Source organism: Danaus plexippus, chromosome 15 (genome assembly GCF_018135715.1).
Source record: "Danaus plexippus chromosome 15, MEX_DaPlex, whole genome shotgun sequence".
Taxonomy (NCBI): domain Eukaryota; kingdom Metazoa; phylum Arthropoda; class Insecta; order Lepidoptera; family Nymphalidae; genus Danaus; species Danaus plexippus.
In genome coordinates, this window is record NC_083547.1 from 3852564 (window position 1) to 3872409 (window position 19846).

The 19846-nt window shown below is 29.3% G+C and overlaps 1 protein-coding gene and 1 long non-coding RNA gene across 2 annotated transcripts in view; one reads left to right on the forward strand and one right to left on the reverse strand.

The window, feature by feature from the left end:
• The window catches only part of LOC116766570 (protein yellow), a 127006-nt gene that overhangs the window by 51746 nt on the left and 55414 nt on the right, over positions 1-19846 (forward strand). The window lies entirely within an intron of this gene.
• The window catches only part of LOC133319210 (uncharacterized), an 85614-nt gene that overhangs the window by 7730 nt on the left and 58038 nt on the right, over positions 1-19846 (reverse strand). The window lies entirely within an intron of this gene.

The window sequence follows — 19846 nt, forward strand, 5'->3', positions numbered from 1 at the left end:
ATTTTTTGGCGAACCTCTTTAAATGTAGCACTGAATAGGTTGAAATTCCATGCTATAAAATAACTTAACCATGATTTGTTTAAATTTTGTTTCCAATAAATCTTTATGAATATATTGATTGCTTGAACAAGACAAAATCTGTTCATTAACATTATATAACACATTATATATATAAAAGACTTTGTTAAACATATAACAAACGGATTAGAATCGATACATCAGTAGAGCGATTAAATTTTTTAATCTATCTAAGGTTCGAGAAAATTAAACTAAGTGATAGCAACTAAAAGCATCGGCTCCTGTATCTTGGAAGAGGCGTCATAGTTATCAAAATTAATTATATGAATGATCGGCATTCGAAGCAGTTGTAAGATAAGTGAATTTCTCAATAAAGATTTTACCCCTTTATGAACTACATTTATTAGTAAATAAATTATTATACGGTTTATTAAAACCTCATTTTATCAGCGGTGTCAACGTTACTTTATATATTGATAATATTTGTGTTAGTGTTTGTAACATTATGTTCTTAAAAACATTTGAAAATTTTACAGGAGGTGTCAATGGTATCTTCGACATTAATTTAAAATGCATTTATCTGTAACATGTTACTTAACATAGTCGACACATTAATCGTACAAACTAATTTAATTGATGTCTTAGGTAATCTCAAAGTCAATTAAGACGATGGAGGAGATTTAAGAACGAATTGAGAAGCTCCAATCCCTAGCGATAATATCAGTTCTCAAAGAGGTTTCTATTAATTACTAATCAAGGGAGTTTGATTCTTAACTTGATTACATATCACAGATTAAGGAAATAAATAGTAAATGTATCTTTATAGTTTGCTTAAGTAAATGCGGCGTTTTAAAGCAGTGATAATCTTCTAGTAATGTTGGTGAATTTTATGTTAATAATATAAAAGATTTACACCCGATTTAATATTCTAGTATGGCAGTATAGTCCATGCGTCCTTTCCAGCCACATCAAAGATGACCCGACAATACGCCCGTACTTCACCAAACGCGTGCCTTTAATCTCTATTGATATAACGGATACAAGGGCCTGTGAACACCTTACCTACATGTTTTTTACTACTCTTCCTTTAAGTAACGTTCCTATAAAACGGTACATTTTTTATATTCCTGATATTGGGGTGCAGTAATGCACTGCTCCGTTATAGCAAACAAAGACTCTCTCTAAATGTTACAGTTTTTCGAGATAACTGTATCACCGCTTCTGGATGCAAGACGTGATTCAATACAAGGTGGAAGGAAGCAATACATTTTGGTCCATGATCAACATTATGTTATTGAATTACTTTCAAATATGAATTTTATTTAAGTGTGCATCTGCTGTTTTTTTGCTGATATTGTTAAGTTTGAGATGTGGGCGCTTAATTACGGTGCACTTTTATATAGATAATGTAATATAATCCTCTTTGTAAACAATTGCGACATGGCAAGGTGGTGTAAGATCTAACTAAATGTTGAATATTTACGAAATAGGATGTTATTAAAGCGAAACCAGGTGAACTATTTTGGCACGTTCTATCATGATCTATTGAAATAACACCTTGTGATATTCTATAAGATAAATCATAGTCTCCATGAATTATGTTCTGGATTCGTAGCGCAGATGTAGAAAGGGTTTTATTTGTAACATCAATAGATCTCCACTAGCAAGGTGTACTCAAATTTATATAACGGCTCACGCCAAATGCAAGACAATGTCGTCTAACCTGATACCTTCTTGATATTCAAGTTATATTATGATATGTATTGAAATCGTTGGAGCAGAGTAAGCAGTCGATCTGTGTGTATAATTAATGTGGAGGCAATTAAAACTTGTGTCCGTTAATGTGTTTTATGCCACCAATAAAACATGTCTTTTCCGTATCTATGCTTCGGCCACTGTTATAAATATACCAAGTTCGGTTACGATTTAATGGATTTTATTAAGCCAAAAGATGCACGCATTTAAATTAATACACGACCTGTTTGGGCAACATCTAATAAGGTGTTTCGTAAGGGAATCCCGTAGTCTTAACTGATATCGGATGATGTTTGGAATGGAAGCTGTTCCCATGACTATCCGAATTAGCATTTTAAAGTAATAAACTATTAACTCTATCCGAGTGCCATGCGAAGTAAACTATAACTATTGGGGGTTTATTATATAGTTTTACGGTACTTATAAAAGATATGTTGTACAGTTATATGGAATACAATTTTTTTTGTAATCCATGTACCCAGTTTGTCCATTTCATAAAGTGCCTGCATCTATCATTCGAGTTTCGATTTCAATGCATTGGTATCGTCGGTAAATTCAAAGGAACAGATGACATATCTTGCATAACCACAAAGGGTTGAGTGCATGCCATTGCAACTTATAAGGGTACTCATGCCAATTGTAATCCAACACTTCTGAAAATTGATTCGATTTAGCACGTGTGCGAATTTATTTAGTGAATTGATTTTTGTAGTAAATGCAATGCTATACATTTAAAAAATAAATATCTGACAATTTTTTATATAACGTTGTTGAATTTAAATGGCATAATAATATATGCATCTTGTAACGTTATTTATAATACCACATCCACATTTATAAAAAATGTGAATAGTCGTTGTGTGTATTGAAACTAAAGCAGTGACCACTGTACCATGTCTTATTTAAAATGGCAAAACGTGAGCCTAAACAAATATTGCAGTTTGCACACTGGCGCCTGTAACCTTATATCTTTTGACCATTAGGATTACTATAATTTGGTGAATTGAAAAGTCCATTGTCAAACAATACACATAAAGAAACGATGTTTTGTGAGAAAAGTAATTAAAATTATGTTCTGACGTAAAAAAAATTCGAACACTTTGAATTTTTCAAAATACACAACATAGTACCCATAATGCATACAGGATCTTATAATATTCAACCTTAATTTGCATGAAGCCCTCATTCAATAACATGGTTTTAAATACGGATCGAGATAAAATAATCGTAAAAGAAAATTAAAACATAACTTATTATGAATGTATTGATATTGTAATTGCGTTTCGAACTTAAATCCATTATATATATCTTGCATTTTTATTTTTAAACAATCCCCTGTACTATGATCCATTTTAAAGTATTCTCTTTTATAATTATTAGTAGCATACAGATCTGTTTTTATATTTATAAGATTTTATATGAACTTAGTAATACATTAATTGAGTTAATTGCAATAGAAAATAAAAAATAATAAAATTTCTAGCATCTTTTATAATCATTTTCTCACTTTTTATGCCAGTACCCTTATCGAAACCCAATTTGGTTAGGACAAAACAGGTACAATTTAAAAATACACAACCATATATTTTGTCTTAAAATCATTAAACAATACAAGTACAATTAATTGGAAGTCGGAGTTAGCTTGTAAATATGTCCTTCGAACGAAGCCAGGTACAAATTACTAGCTTGATCAGACCCGATAAGTGGATAAAGACATTATTCAGTCAAGACAAAAACTGAGCTAGAAAGCGTAATTAATGATGGCACTTCGGATTAAGATGTCTCGAACACACGCGATTAGCTTACAGTAATATTTCGTACAGAACGGTGTTCTTTGAAATTTTAATGCTTGTATTTATTTCATACCTTTGGTTGTGTTTTTTTTTTATTTAAAAGATTTTCAATCACTTTCTTAATGTTACAAAAGATATCATTCACAAATTCCAAATTTCTTACAAAACATAAAAGCGGAAACAGAATTCAAAGGGTTATTGTCGGTCCTTATGATTATTTATAGCGATCCAATGAAGCGTTCCTTCCTGTGATTTTTCGCGACCAGGAAACGTCTTTGTTAAATTTAACCAAAACTAATGTGTTCATTTTATACACTTGGGTGAAGTGGAAATAATTTCTTAACAATAAAATCCAGAAGAAACATAACTCGATAAAGCCTTAAAGAATCTGCAACATTGACAATAAATTTTGAATACATAAGTTTCTATCAGTAATGTAAGAGAATGGAACGATACAATATAAGATAATAGATAAATGCTGAGATAGGTTAAATTTATGACTATTGAATACGATCGAATATGTCATTGTTATCCAAATTTTATTGAATTCGGTCCATCAGTTACAGGCTGAACTATATAAACCTCGTAAGCAAATTGCTTGGACATTAGATGTCTCATAAGAATTGAAGCGGGGTACACACTCATAGGTTTATTAAATTAAATCTTCACTGTATAATAAATTACTTAATTTTAAATTCTACTCAATATTTGTATTATTTTGGTATTTATTATTAATTAGGATATTTGTTTATGAATCTTAATTGTTTTTTGCGACACAGGAAGGTACGTATGTATATACGACCGACATAAAAAGTAGCGTTCATTTTTGTGCACCCAGCCTTCCCGCCATAGACGTACATTTCCTTAAATCAGACCGTTCAGGATCCCGTTTTGCATCCGTTCGTACATCAAGATTGCTATCGAAGATTTACAAGAACTGTCTCCAGCTTCTTGCGAATTGAACGAATTATTTGTTTATATCGTATAGGTGGGAGTTTGTCAAAGGTTTTGGGGTTCTTATTAATCTTGTATCATTTAACTAGGCTGTTAAAATATATTTTTATTGTGGTTATTAATAAATCCTATTAGTTACGGTATATAAATTATAATAGTATATCATTTCAAAACTCGAAGGGGGTAAAATTTGTGAACGTGACGGTGATTTCAAAGTGAAGTAAAAACAAATAACACATTAGTTTGATTTAATGTCAGTAATGTGTTCTTAATCTCTCTCTGTCCACACCTATGGGTGGGCGCCGTCTCCCGCTAAGATTCGGTTCAGAAACTATCTTATGACTATAAAGTTAAAATATCTCTAAATAATATGTATGAGTTAATTCTACTAAACTATTACCTTATTATAAGATACTTAAATATGCTTTAAGAAAATTTTACAGTACATGAAGTTATTTCATTTAACTGAAAAAATTCCTACAAGTCAAATTTGGAAAAACGTGAAGTGAAATTCGTGCATCTATTATGGTACTTCCAAACTAAAAATTGTAATAAATAAGAACACAGTGTCTGTTAAAATTTTGATACATATATCGATATCAAAACCTTCCCCATTTCTGAATTAATCTTTTAATATTATGATTTATATTATTTTTATCAAATTATTAATCTAATATGTGTTTGAAATCATATGCAAATTTATTTTACTATTTCGTTTTGTTCTCGCCTCATAAATAAATAAAATCATGGGGAGTCTAAGTAACGCCGGATTTATTGAGGTCTGATACAAACAAGGGCAATATCCCACTGAGTTTCTTAAATCCTATGGAAATAGGCCAGTTTTATGCAGCCTTCTAATTTTTTTGAAAATTAAAAATATATACATCAACAGTCATCCGTAAGGAGAGAGCAAATAGTTTTTAAACTGGTATTATAAAATTCATTATTCATATTATCATTTTTCAAATTATGCAGAGACATGCATATTAAACTTGCAAGAATATTATCACTTTTTTACTTAAACGACCTAGGTAACCGACCTAACCTGATTTAATTGACGTATTGTTTTTCTTTATTATAAAGGTTATATTATAATAAATACAATATATGAAATGAGTGTAAAAATTAACTACAAGTCTCTTTTACCCTGTTAGATATGACGGTTCATTGAACGTCCGGTTTAAAAATAAAGTCAAGGTAACATTTTGGCACGTGGTAATATTCTGAGTAAAGGAACGTAAACCCAAAAACACTTTGCCACTAAGGCAGATGTTATTTTGGTCATTAGATAGAAAAAAATCAATTATTTACCGTCGTTTGTATACGAAATTGATTACTGCTTCCTAAATATGAACCTTGCGCGAACCCTGAAAATTTATATCCAAATTTATACTTCGTCTTTGTCTTTCCACTGTTAATACAAACGAGTGAGATAAAGATAAAAATCTGTCTAATTAAAATAATGTAAGATACTCTTCTTTCTGATTATCTTTATTGTGTAGAAGAGAGAGACAGCGGGTAGGAAGTAGGGCTTCAACTTCGCGACTTTTTGATTGATGAACAGAGAAAACGCCTCAAGTTCACTCCACTCAAATTTAATTTAGGGAATATATAAAATACGAAGGCTATTAATTACATTTTGTTTGTTTTGGAACAGTTTTTTTTACCACTATTCAATAATACTCTCCGTAATTTTATAGCATCTTAAAAAGTATGTTTATAATTTATTATTTCGTAAGACTTGTGTGTCTCTTGTACACACTCAGCAGAGATATCAAATCTGTAATTTAATATACTTTTTATTTTTATTTTACTTGAAGATGGCGGAATTGGTTTTGATAATCTTTAGTATGCGGTTGAATTATAACCAGGACTTTGTTTATAACTACACTCCACAGTTATTATATAAAAAGCCGATAACAACAAAAGTAATTACTATTTACTGCTATATATGTCGTATAAATTAAAACCTATCCAAGTTCAAAATCTTTCTCACATTTTTTACACAGATACAACGACCGCGTCAAACGTTTTAGAACTAGAATTAAGTTAAACGTTGCTATTACCTCCACTTAACTTAGAGCCGGCTATAAACATAATACTTCTAATCATCGAACCACTATCCATGTTATTTAAAATTTAAGGACAGTGAATAGGAAATCTATGAAGAATGACCTTATTTATATCCCAACATTAAAAAATGTATAAGATCCAATTAAACTTAATACTTTGTTAATGTATATTGATTTCTTTTAATTGATTTTTTTATATTTTAATTAATAAGACCCAAAATCGAAAAATCTTATCAAATGTTTTTCAATTACATAATGTCATTGAAAAATATTTGAAATATTATACTTGTTGTAATTATACGAGCATATTTGTTCTAAATTCAATATAATTTTGTTTCAAAGTCATCTCCACATATTTTCTGTCCATAATAAGAATGATCGGTCATCATTAGAAAATTACGCATAAATAAATAGATAATAAAGTAAATTGAAAACCTACAAAAATGGTCCACGATAATGATACCGGCTCCTTTGAATTAGATATATAAAAACTATTTGTTTATTCAACTATCTGATGTAGGTAGAACCTTGAATATTAGCAACAAATCACATTATAATAAAAAATTCAACTATATTGTTCAGTATTATACTTAATAACGTAAAAAATTAAAATTCTCTTCGTCAACAAAATCACTTTAATAGTTAATGAATAAAAAAGGGTAAGAAATATATATGAAGAACTAAGTGTACACGCTTTAGATTTCGTAGGAAACCTAAGAATTCCTTCGTGGGTTTAATTTACATAATAAATATGTGTTCAAATATCAATCATACTTGCTACTATATCAGGCAGATGTATTCAACTTGTTATCTTGCGTGGGCGGCACGCGTCAATGATACCCATTGTTGGACACCCCTGACTTCACTTCCTTGTTTATGTTTGTATAATGTACTGATTGTACAAAGTATAGGTACTTAAAGGATTAACTTGATCTCTGTATCATATTTTGTTTCATAGATAACAGTACATGAATTGAATTGTCTATGGTTTTTGTAAGCTTTTACTACGGTTTTATTTTAAATTTGTATCAGTAATTATCAGCTAAGCAGAGTGACGAAACAATGTTATAAAGAATGCAGCAAGTTTTAAAGGTATTGGTAATTATGTTGTGAACACAAAAATTCTGGTTTGACCACAGAACCGTAACATAGATTACAGGTCTAACTTACGGCACATTTCGCCATCTTATTTAGTGTCGTCCGAAATGATACACAATTGACATGACACGTGTTTATGATGATTAAGGTATTAGTTTTAAAATCTTAAAATCAGGAAGAAAATATTTCATACATTATAAGCTGATTGATTCCATTCTGAAACGAAAAAGCTTGAGGTAATATACGAATATTTGTTTAAAAAGTTGTCTTGCATCCAAGAGAAGAAAAAAAGCATTAGTATTCTTCTCAATATATATATATTTTTAACAATTATAAAATATCTCATATTATATAAACTAATGGCGCTATTAATCAGCTTGCACAAGATCAAATAAATATTAAGGGTAACCACGTCAAAACTAAAATGGAAGAGGATTGATGGATCATAATGAACAATAGTACTTATTCTCTCCCCTAAAAATCAATATCATTTAACTTTGTTGCTGGTGTGAAGTCATAAATAATGACCCAATAAACTAAAATATAAAAAAAGTATAGATATTATATGAAATTACTTATATAGCCTCGTTATAATTTTGTGGTCTCTAACATAATGCTATGAATATTTAATAATTTTCGATATTCTAAATTAATGTAACATTTTTAATAAAACTTCTTTGTTTCTGACTTGTCGTATATAAGATATTTTTAATTTATAAATTTAATCAACGATGTACAAATAGATTATAACTTTAAGATAAACCAGAATTGATATTTAATTATCTTCTGCACCCCTTCAGGTAGGGATGGGCCACCCCCAGTCTAACAAAATTACTTACTTATTAATTTTAAACCAAACAGAAATGTCTCGTAAGAAATCTATGATTATAAAAACATCATTGTCGCTTTATTATCTTTGTTTTTTTTTTGATTATCTACTAGAACACAGCATTAGGAAGAATAAATATTCTATTCAAAATTATATGTTATATTAATATTTTAATAAATTATTCGCTAGGCTCAAAAAAGTACAGTTAGATTAACCATAAAATTAACTTATGCAGATAAAAAAAATTAACAATTTGTTATATTTATTATTTAGATGAAGATGTTTTAAGGCTTGATACTTCACATTCCTGACCAATGTGAATAGCGTGCTGGTTGCAAGTTAATTAATTAAATCTTACTGACTAGTAACCGTAGGTGGGCTTCGGGCTGCGTTTTGAGCTTAAACTAATTAATGGGACCGTTTTCATTGCATTTCGCATTAAAGACGAAGCCGAAAGATATTATTAGATTATATATGATATATGAATCATAACGTGCGAGTTCAATGAATTTATTGTATCCGAGCCTTGAGCTAGAGTTTTCAGTATTTAATTTTGGCGAGACCTTTAGCCCTTTGCGTGTGACTTGCTTTATTTATAGTCCGATCCTTCCCTTTAATGATAGATTTAATTATTGAATTTGTAATAAGTTATCAGTCGAAAAGAAATTACTTTTTAGTCATACGTTACTTATTTCTGTGTGTTAAAGTTAATTACGTAATAGTTTTCAAAATTTTAATTCTTGATTAAAACAGTCATACTCATAATATTTGTTCAAAGTAAATATTTATATAATATATAAAAGTCATAGTCGTAATTAAGCAAGTCCAATAAAATTAATTCATGCTCCTAAATCTTAAGCTAGTTAATTTACATCCCATACTTCCTTACTTAAAGTGTTTACGGTACATCTATAAAATTTGATCGTTTATAACTTTTAGATGACAAATAAGGCAATATTGTTTTAGTTGTTGACGATATTAACAGAGCAGATTAGAATGGTATTATATTCTCACTTCTGATTTACAATTACCCGTATAGATTTTAACAAGTAAACGAACTTTTCAATACTCTTACTGGGCTTTGGACCTAATTTAAGTATATGCAATGACTTAAGCAAATGATGTACATAACTAACTATAAATAAATACAATTCACATCCTTTTAGCATGGATAATTTGTTCGATAATAATTAACGGAGCTTCGTGACCACCGTAGGGTTTCGTGAGAGCGGCGTCTCTGACCTTATAGATTGAGATATCAAAATCCTTTTCAATATAACAATACAGCATTTGTTTTATAGTTATAATGTGGGCCTGTGGGGCGTTCACTTATTTATGAGATAGATTAGCTTAATTTTAATTAGGTTCAATGTATGAAAACATCATATGTTTGTAAAAGCGAATGAGATAAAATAATATTGAAAATCAGTACCAAATAGTCAATTTATCACATACTATAGCGAGATATAGAACTAATATCAAATAAAGCTTGTCTATTTCCATTGGTAAAATAACGGGAGAAATGTTCATGTGACTAATAAATCTAATAATAATGTATAAATTTACAATAAATTTAATACTAAAGTACTCGTAAATTATTAACTTATCTGGCTGCTAAAAATTTTGAGAAACTTAGAAAAATAAAGGGGCATATACCGGAATAAGTGATTATTTTGTAAAATAATTAGGGGAGAAATCGCATTAGGTTGAGCATCTTCTTTGTATGTATAAACTATTTAAAAATTTAGTACATTTAATAAAAGAGATTTGAATAACTGGGGACTTTCAGAAAAACTTTGTTTAAGCATAAGTCGTCGGAGCGTTTAGAAATTTACTTATATAAAACATTACACGAGAAGGCATATATTTATATCAATAGATCTGCAGAAACAGTGATTTAATATATATATATGTATGTATAATCTGTAACTTTTATTCCGCACAGATACAAAATAATGTTCTCACGAGTATCTACACAAAGGCAAATTCTAACTCGAAAGTTCCTCTATAAAATTTTCTTAAAGAAGAAATGTTAAAAGCTACAAAATTAGAAAATGATTGAAAGTAATAAATTTGAAATGATTTAAAGCCATTAATTTCTATGTATCTACTAAATAAATTGACAAACTGTTGACAATGTACATACATGTTGCGTGAGCGCGGGAAATTTAAAGTATTTTCTCACAATTAACATATTCCAATAACTTAAGACTAATGATAAAATCTACAAAATAAACATCAAATATTGTTAATGAAAATATTTTCAAGTTTTAAATCCTCCTAAATATTCATTATCAACTTCTTGTGTTGTTGTATTATGGTTTCTCTCTGTATTGAGATATTATCAATTGAATTTCAGTTTTATAAATGTCATCTTTCTGAATAAGTTAAGTATTGTCATATTATATATGTCATTTTAATCCTTAGGATTAAAACGCATACTTAATAACTTCGTCACGTGTATCGGTTAAAGCAATAAAAAGACATAAACTCAGTTCAATCGCAAAATTTTTAAGTACACATCTCTTTAATAATAATTATAGGAATCCTAAGAAGCGGTTACTCTTAACTTTATTTCTATTTGCACTATCTAAGATCTTGGTAACTATGTTTTTATTTGAAACAAATTACAGTATCCATGGCAAGCGCAGGCTTGGTTAGTCTCGCCTTGATTTATACAGCACTGCCATCTTGATTATTTAATGTGGTGTTGTATTTTAGCGATGCCAGAAAATTATTGTATACTTATCTTAAATATAAAAATGTTTTAGTTTTAAGATGACTACACTGTGATACTTGATATACATATTTATTTAGCTTCATTAATATTACTTGCTTTACAAAATATATGTCACTTTACTACCTTACAATCTCATTCTTGTATATAAGTAAGAAAAATTAATTCCAAAATTTTGATTTTTTCTAATGTAAATATACAAATATATTCCCACAATATTTTTAAATTGCAACACAGTACAGATACTGCAATAGGTGGCGTTACGTTGAGATAATCGATTGTTTATGTTTGCCCCGAGCCTGAATTGAGCCATTTCACTCCTCAGCCCATATCTAGATCGTAGTTCGTAGCTTATGGTTCTTTATAAAATCTTGTATTATGACATCTGATATAATAATAAAAATAAGCCAATGAGAATATAGAATATATATTTACATAATAGTTACCGATGGAGTTCAACGAAATTGCACTATTATGGATAAAGATATAAAATGCATTTATATTACAAATCTGGTAAATATGCCAAGGACTTCGCTACTTTGTTCACGTATTTATATGCCAACAATGAGGCGATTTTATTTTTATTTTGTCGCCAAGATTTTATTCAGTTAAATATGTATCAATCAATCAAAATGTAAACAAAAAGGTTTTCACCTTGAATACCTGCTTTTGTTAAAATGGTCACAATTGCAGGATACTCATAGAAATTACAAAAATCAAGCATTCAGAGAGGTGTTGATGCGCGTGCACATGATTTAGACAAGCAATAAAATAATTGCGGACGTGTTTGTACTAAAATAGCAGCAGTTTAAGGAATTACAAAGAAAATAAAGACGAAATATTATTAAAATTGCTTTTATAAGAATGTGAACTGAATACTTAAACAATATGTAAAATCCAAAGCTAATTCCAAATTATAATAGAATAAATAATATTTTATAATTTATGTAATTAATGTTTTTAACAGATAGTAATAAACCTTTTTAATTCCAATTATGTTTTCAACGATGGAAGTCACTGGGATTGACAAAAATAAAATACATGTAAACAATAAATTAATTCACGAGGCAGTTAACCGTGTTCAGTTATGTCCAGCTTAACAACATGAACTAAGATCTGTATCAAACCTAATTTATAAAGTAACAAAACAAATCTAAGATCTTATTTTTATCCACATAAGGTTTATATTCCATCGATATTCCCATCACTCTGTATTGTAGTAAATATGCAGACATATGTTAAGACTTTTGTCGCTTTATCGGGATTGAATCAGCTTCTTAGTTTTAACGATTATCGCACTCAGTACGTTTTCTCACAAGTATTTATGTTTATTATAATTTTTAGTAGCTGCATATAATTTTTTTCAACTGTGAGCTGATTATATTTGCAATTATTTTCCTATGTATAGAGCTTTAGCTCGTTATATCTCTGTAAAATATTATACTTCAGGTTTTGTAGCAAGGTTTAAAATTGAGATTTGATGTCACTCAAACAAAATGAACTACATAATTTAGTGTTTATTTGTATAAATTAATTATTATACATTCACATTCTTACTATTCACAAATCATAGCTATTAATAAGCTAAGAAATTTATTTATTAACCGGTATGGGAAATGATTGTAAAAATAATAATATAGAGGTACGAGTTTACGTATAGAGAATTTAGTGTATTGAATCATATGATTATATATATATCTCGAATATTCGAGATATAATTTAGACAATAACACCAAGAATTGATAGAAAACTGAATATCTACATAGGTATTGCTATAACTTTTTATTCACCAGCATACAATATACTATAACAAGAGAAGGTCCAATGAACCATTCACAATAGTATTTCGTATATTAATACATATTTCATAACACATATATTTGCTGTATACCAAGCTTACGTACAAAACACGAGCTTTGTAGTTACCTAATATACCAAAGCAAATTTAAAACTGGATCACGTTGAGAAAATTGCTATAATACGAAGTCCTCTTCGTCTTCTTAAATATTTAAATTTATTTTGGAAAGTACGTAAATTAAATATAATTTCATCCAAAACACGGAAGGGGACACGTGATTAAATACTCTCTTACTTAAAATGCAAATAGAATTCAGGGAACCAAAAATTATTGACATCGTATCAAAATTGCACTGGTTATTTGTAATGAGTGCTAAAAATTCAAGAGAGGAGTATCAGGACTGCCGCCTCATATAATTTGGACACGTGGTCTTGAAGAGCCAGAATACCTTTATTCGGAAAGAATTTGCAACACATTCTAGTTTAAACATTATTTAGACGACAACCAATCTTAATCTTAATTATCTCGTAACTTAAACAGTTAAAGTATTGAGTCTCTTATAGCAAGTATTTTCAAAACGTAAATCTACTAAAGATTCCGCTTATAACACTGCCGTCGCCAGAAGCAGGTGTCCTCAACACGCGCTAAACCTCTAAACAACTATAAAATTATTTGTAACGTATCATCCTGAAAACTAATTTCATATTTAAATACGATAAAAATACATGCTTTAGGTTTCGTTATGTATTTTATTAGAATTAGGTACTTATTAAACATTGAATTCACCTTAAAATATTTTTTTTTTATGGTTTTTAATTTTAAAAGTCAATGTCTGTTTTGGTCTGACGTATAGTTGTAGTATGTTTTCAATTATATAATTTCATATGTCAATCGCTAACTTAACATATAATTTTGTAAAAATCTAATACGTAATAGTTTTAACTGATTTATATCCGACGTAATACCTTGACTTAAAATAAAGGCAGTAAGGGGGTTCCAAGAAGGGGGATAGACCCATTGCCAGGGCAGATGTATGCTGACACCTGCCCTTACTCACCTCTCTCTTTCATTATCATATACTTCTTATGTCTGTCTCTGTCTAATATCTATTTATGAATAATTAATTAAACTTGCTAATCACGTCAATATTTTAAAATAGTAAATATACAATTCGCATTTTATTTAACGATCCCCTTTTCAATCAAAATATACAAAAAGAGGAGATTATTATAGACATAAATATAAATGTTGAGTAAGTAACATAATGTCATTAAAAAAAGAATTACACGTCGCCAAAATCATAATGAGTAATATTTATATTGGATCATATTGTGAAGGAGGCATTGAAACAAAGGCTATGCGATAGACTTAGTCATGGTAGTACAAAGTAAGATGCTCAGTAAAACTGGAAAAACGAAGACAAGTCGTACGATAAGGCTATATAATGAGCTAGCTAACAGGTGGAGCAACTGTTAAAGTATAAATAATTCAGATACGTCTTATTTATGACGACAGAATTTAATTTTGGCTGCAATTTTATTGAAGTCTTGTAGATAATACTTGTGCTTAAACAACGGTACACGGTACGATACTATAAACATAAAAAAGGACCAACATTACAAACAATACTTTTCATTAAGGTTCGGATTATTCAAAACACTTTTTCTGTCTTTAAAATGTTTTTCATTTTTTACTCTTGTCAAGGCACCTTTCTGAGATATCATGAAATTATAATATATTTTTGATGTCATTCACTACAAGTTATGGGACTATAAGATTTTGTTTGCTATGTTGTCATTTTTATATAATTTTGAATATAATTGTTAGAATTAGCTACTAAAAATGTTTTTAATTAAGATGATTGAGAATTGCATATATTACTCTGAGTATAATTTAAAATCTCATATATGTAGCAATATTCTTCTCTCAAAACATTTCTTTATTATAAAGGCAAGTTAAAATAACGTTCGAGATGAAGAGCTAAACATTTTTAATACTGGTAGTTTTCACTAAGCCGAAGCAGGCAGGTGGTTGCACTTCTTTCATTAAAATTAATACCAATGTCGCGTGTGCACATTCTTACATGATAACGCCTTGCCGTAATTAAGGTAAGGTTTGAAGGAGTAAACTCGTCTGACGGTGCGCAAGCGCAGCGCGCGCGCGCCACGCGCCGCCACGTTTAACGAGTCCGCCGTACACTTGAAGGCAGTTTATTTATCGCAGCCTTCTTATTTGTTTTATTTTATGAAGTTAATAGAAAAACTAGATTGTTTTATAATTCATCTATCCTTTTTGAAGCTTTAATTTATAAACTATTTTATGCCTATTTAATTATTATTGAAATTTATCACCAGATACTTATTGATTACTGTAATAGATTTTTATTCTCTTTGAGAACTTACTCTAGCTTACTCACAAGCTATAAAACAAACAATAACGTTGTTTTATTTTAATGATATTTAACCAGTTTAATATGATGGTGACTGTACTTTATTGCCTGCATATTATATGACACAAAATATCGAGTTTGTTTATTGGCAATCAGGGTTCGAGTTTTTATTTATGTTCCCAGTTTTTTCACCTGTCTCATTGTGACGTAAAAAAATCGTGACAATTAAAAAAGACATGGCTAATTATCTATTTAGGCCTAACGAGCTATTGTATAACAATAAAATAGTTACCTTCGGCAGGGTTTATCAATTGTCTAATTAGCCTTATTTATGAATAGATAACGACTTTAAGAAAAGGTCAAAAGTAAGAAACAAGTCTTACTTTGCTCCAAGAAAAACCATAAATTTAAAAAATTCAATTTTAAAAATAAACAAGTACCAATACACCAAAATTTACAAAAGATTTACGTTAGAAAATTTAAAAAGTAAAGTCAAAAGTCAAATTAAACATATATCTAAGGCGTTTCAAAAATTCACTGGCCCTCTATCAGTGTCAGCTGACAAGAGTCCCATCCAGGTTCCCGTCATTGTCACTTGCCAACAGTACCGCCAGTTGATGGCAACCACAGATAGTCTCTTGTTCTACAAGGTGCGTGACATGTTCATTTGCATTTCGGATACTGAATGCGATCGTGAGAAACGTTTGATATTCCAAATCTAAACTCTGTTTATACGGAAAATGTTAATTCATATAAAATTTTTAAAATCTTAAAGAAATAATTGGTTGTAGATGAACGTATTACATCAGAATGTAAAAAAATACATTTGTAATTGATATAAATTTCAAGGACTATAAAGAATGTCTGGGTTCTATAAAGTTAAAGTGCAACTCATCAAGCTTGTTTAACTAAGCTAATCTTCAACAATGTGGTAAGATACAACACCTCCCCATTATAACCGTCACCCTTTGATGTCGCGATGAATGGAAGACGCTCAACAAATCGTTAATCAAAGTATATTGGATCAGGTAGTCCATTCAGATCGGCATCTTTTGCATGTGATTAATAGTTTATTCTCAAATATGAAATTAATGTAGTCTTTGATAAAATCCAGCCGCAAGCTACCGATTGATCATACTTAATTTTCAAATGCATAACATCTCTTATGATGGACATGATATGGTTTTACATAGTATTTGTTCTGCTACGTTCTTTTTCGTAGTATATTTTATAAACATATATTTTTATATGTTAAACATTTGTTAAAATAAAAATGTGACTATTTGTTTTGGATCCCACACCGGTGAAGCGTGACGTCACAGATGACGCCATTCACATCAGAACCATCCCTCGAATCCCACGTTACATCTCCGTAATTTGTTCATATAATTGTTTATTTGTACCGGATAATTGTTTTATCAATGATAATAATTTGTTCAAAATGTAACTTTAATTATAACCCTCTTGTGTATAATTTATTGTGTTGCATCGTTGTTACTTAATGTACGTGAAATATCAATATTCTTCTTTGGCAATTATTGATTGCAAATATTTTATATATAAGAGATGAAAATAAGAATATCATCGCGGACACTAATTTCATAACATACTTAAATAGAAAACTTAGGATATTGTAAAATATACTTATGAAAACTGAAATGTTTTACAATTATTATAAAATTTTAAACAAAATTGCTTACAAATATATACATATATTTTATCATTTTTATTTTGTATTATACTTACATGGTTGCATTTTTATGCTTTATCTTAATTAGTCAACGGGAGGTGAAATGCTTGTAATTTGTTATGACATGTTTGAATTCAAACAGCGAGGGGTTCATCAAAATTATGAGACAATTTGATATACCACCGTTACTTCCACGAAAAGAAGAACAATTTATGATGTTTCTTTAATAAATTTGTACATACTTTGAATTTAACCATTAAATTAAAGATCTAAAAAATACTTTTTAAAATATTGAAATTTTTTCAGCAATAAAAAAATATATAACTAGCTTTTTAAGGTTTCGTCAGCCACGGGTAAAACTGGACAATAGTACTAATATCTTTCTGTCTGTCCAGACGGACCAGACTGTATCTCAAAAACCTAATAACAGTTGAGCTTATTACAAATAATGTACCTCTAAAGCCGCTGTAACAACAAATTTTAAAAATAATGTGAATATTTAAGGTTAATTCAAAACATCAGACATGATTTTTTTGGTGTTTTTATATGTACTGGTACTGAACCCCTCTTTTTAACCTCTGGCTTCACCGGTTTTATATTTGTTTTTCCCTATTTATAATTTCAGAGGTCAAAATTAGAATTTAATAAAATTTTATCAAATAAAACCCTACTAATATTATAATTGCGAATGTTTGAAAGAATATTTGAATGCAGTTATAAATTTGTTACACTTCTATGTCAAAACTACTCAATAAATTCAATAAAACTTTACAGGTATGTGGATAATACGCCAGAATGAAAAAAATGGATGTAAATTTTCCCGAAAATAAAATATTTCCCACAAGATTACATCATAAACGTTATATTTTATGAAGTCACTTAACGCGGAATTTAGATACTGCTGCCGCTTGGTTAACATTAACTACTTCTTGAAGCGAACACAGGTTATTTCTCTCCAAATCGTAATTCATGGTCTACGCAAGCGAAGTCATCTGCAAATGCTATTACATATATACGTACATTTATAATTTTATTGACTGCATTATTTAAATATTTATATATATGTGTTATTAAAATGCATGATTATAAACATTTTGATTTTAAAGTCTTGATTAAAAACAATTTAAAGAGTAAATGGAATATCCCGGAAATAACAGATTCTTCCCTTCTGACTAAGTCTAAAAAAATACAATTATAAATTTTTGCCTTAATACTGTTATTTTTCTTTAATTTCCATGGAACTTAATAATTATATTACAAAATTTACAAATATATTATTATAAAAATCAAATGGGCCTGGTCATGATAATGTTTTAAGTAAAAATAACACTAATTAAAAACTCTTTATCTTAAAGTAAAATCATCGGCATTTTATGTACACTCGTTAAGCGGGAAAAATAAAGGTAATCTTAATACTTTGTATGTAAATAGTCATTTTTATATCAAAGTAAAGTAAAAACATGTTTTTATAACTTCGTGTCGCAGTACTTACCACGACCTAAACAATTTTTTTAATGTATTAATATAAAGGCAAGATCTGCAATATTACATATTTAGCCATTTTCATAATGAAATTTTATATCAAAACTTTCCGCTTTAAATATTCTAATGCATAGGTTTTGGGAATTTGTTCTTTATTAACTGGGGAACTGTTTAAATTTTAAAATGAAACCATTTAACTGAAGGAAGAAATGGCTTTAAAATATTACATCATACCTAGTGGGACTGTAAAGAAACGTTCAATATACAAAAGTACATTTTTTTAATATTTGCAAGCATTTTTTTTCAATATGAAACATTTCAAAACGTATACCCTTAAAGCTTTTTATGAATTCATAAATTATTCGCCTTATTTAATTTTCATTTTTCTCTTCCTAGTTTTTTCATAATATTTTAAATATAGGAGTTGATATACAATGAATAATTATTTGCGCAACGTGCCGCAATGAAGTTACCCTTTAGTTGTCTGTGTAGGCCAAGTCTTTAATACTAAAAGTGCCTAGCAAACAAACCGCAGAGAATCGTATTGTATCTGTAATTGTAGGTTGCTTTTATTAATCTTTTTGTGGTGAAAATACTTTTAATTCATTGCCTATAATCTGCACTAACTCTCACAGTCTGCATATATTGACTGCCAGTAATTTGCTTCTGAGATATTGTGGCTAAGTACAATGCTAGTTTAATAGCATCCAACTAAAAAACATGCGGGCTAAATAGCAGGCATCGGCAAATAATTCCTTTGTAGGCAAAGTAAAATATTTAAGATCTTAAACATTTCAACAAAACCGACAAAGTTTTATTGAGATAAATCTCTGATTAAATCCATGCGACATTTATCTGCCACAAATAATATTGTTTTTCAATGGATATACGTTAAAAGTAAGGACGTATTAAGATATTGTAATATCGATAAAGTTTTTTAAGAAATGTTTTTCTTTTGAATGTTTCAAATATACCTGATGTGAACGTTAATCTGTCGTTTTAAATAACATGATCGTTTTATACATTACCATTAAATAACGTTCTTTTTTATTTGTATTAGGCTGAGAATTTATTAAAAATATTATTTTATAATGTTTAGTGGTCATCAGATAAAAAAACTGGGCACGCGTTACGTTCGCTCCCCATGCACCTCGCCAGGTACGGACCCGTACAAAAGGGAAGGGATGGTGGAAAATAATAGGGGAAGAGAATTTTAAAATTTATATTTTTT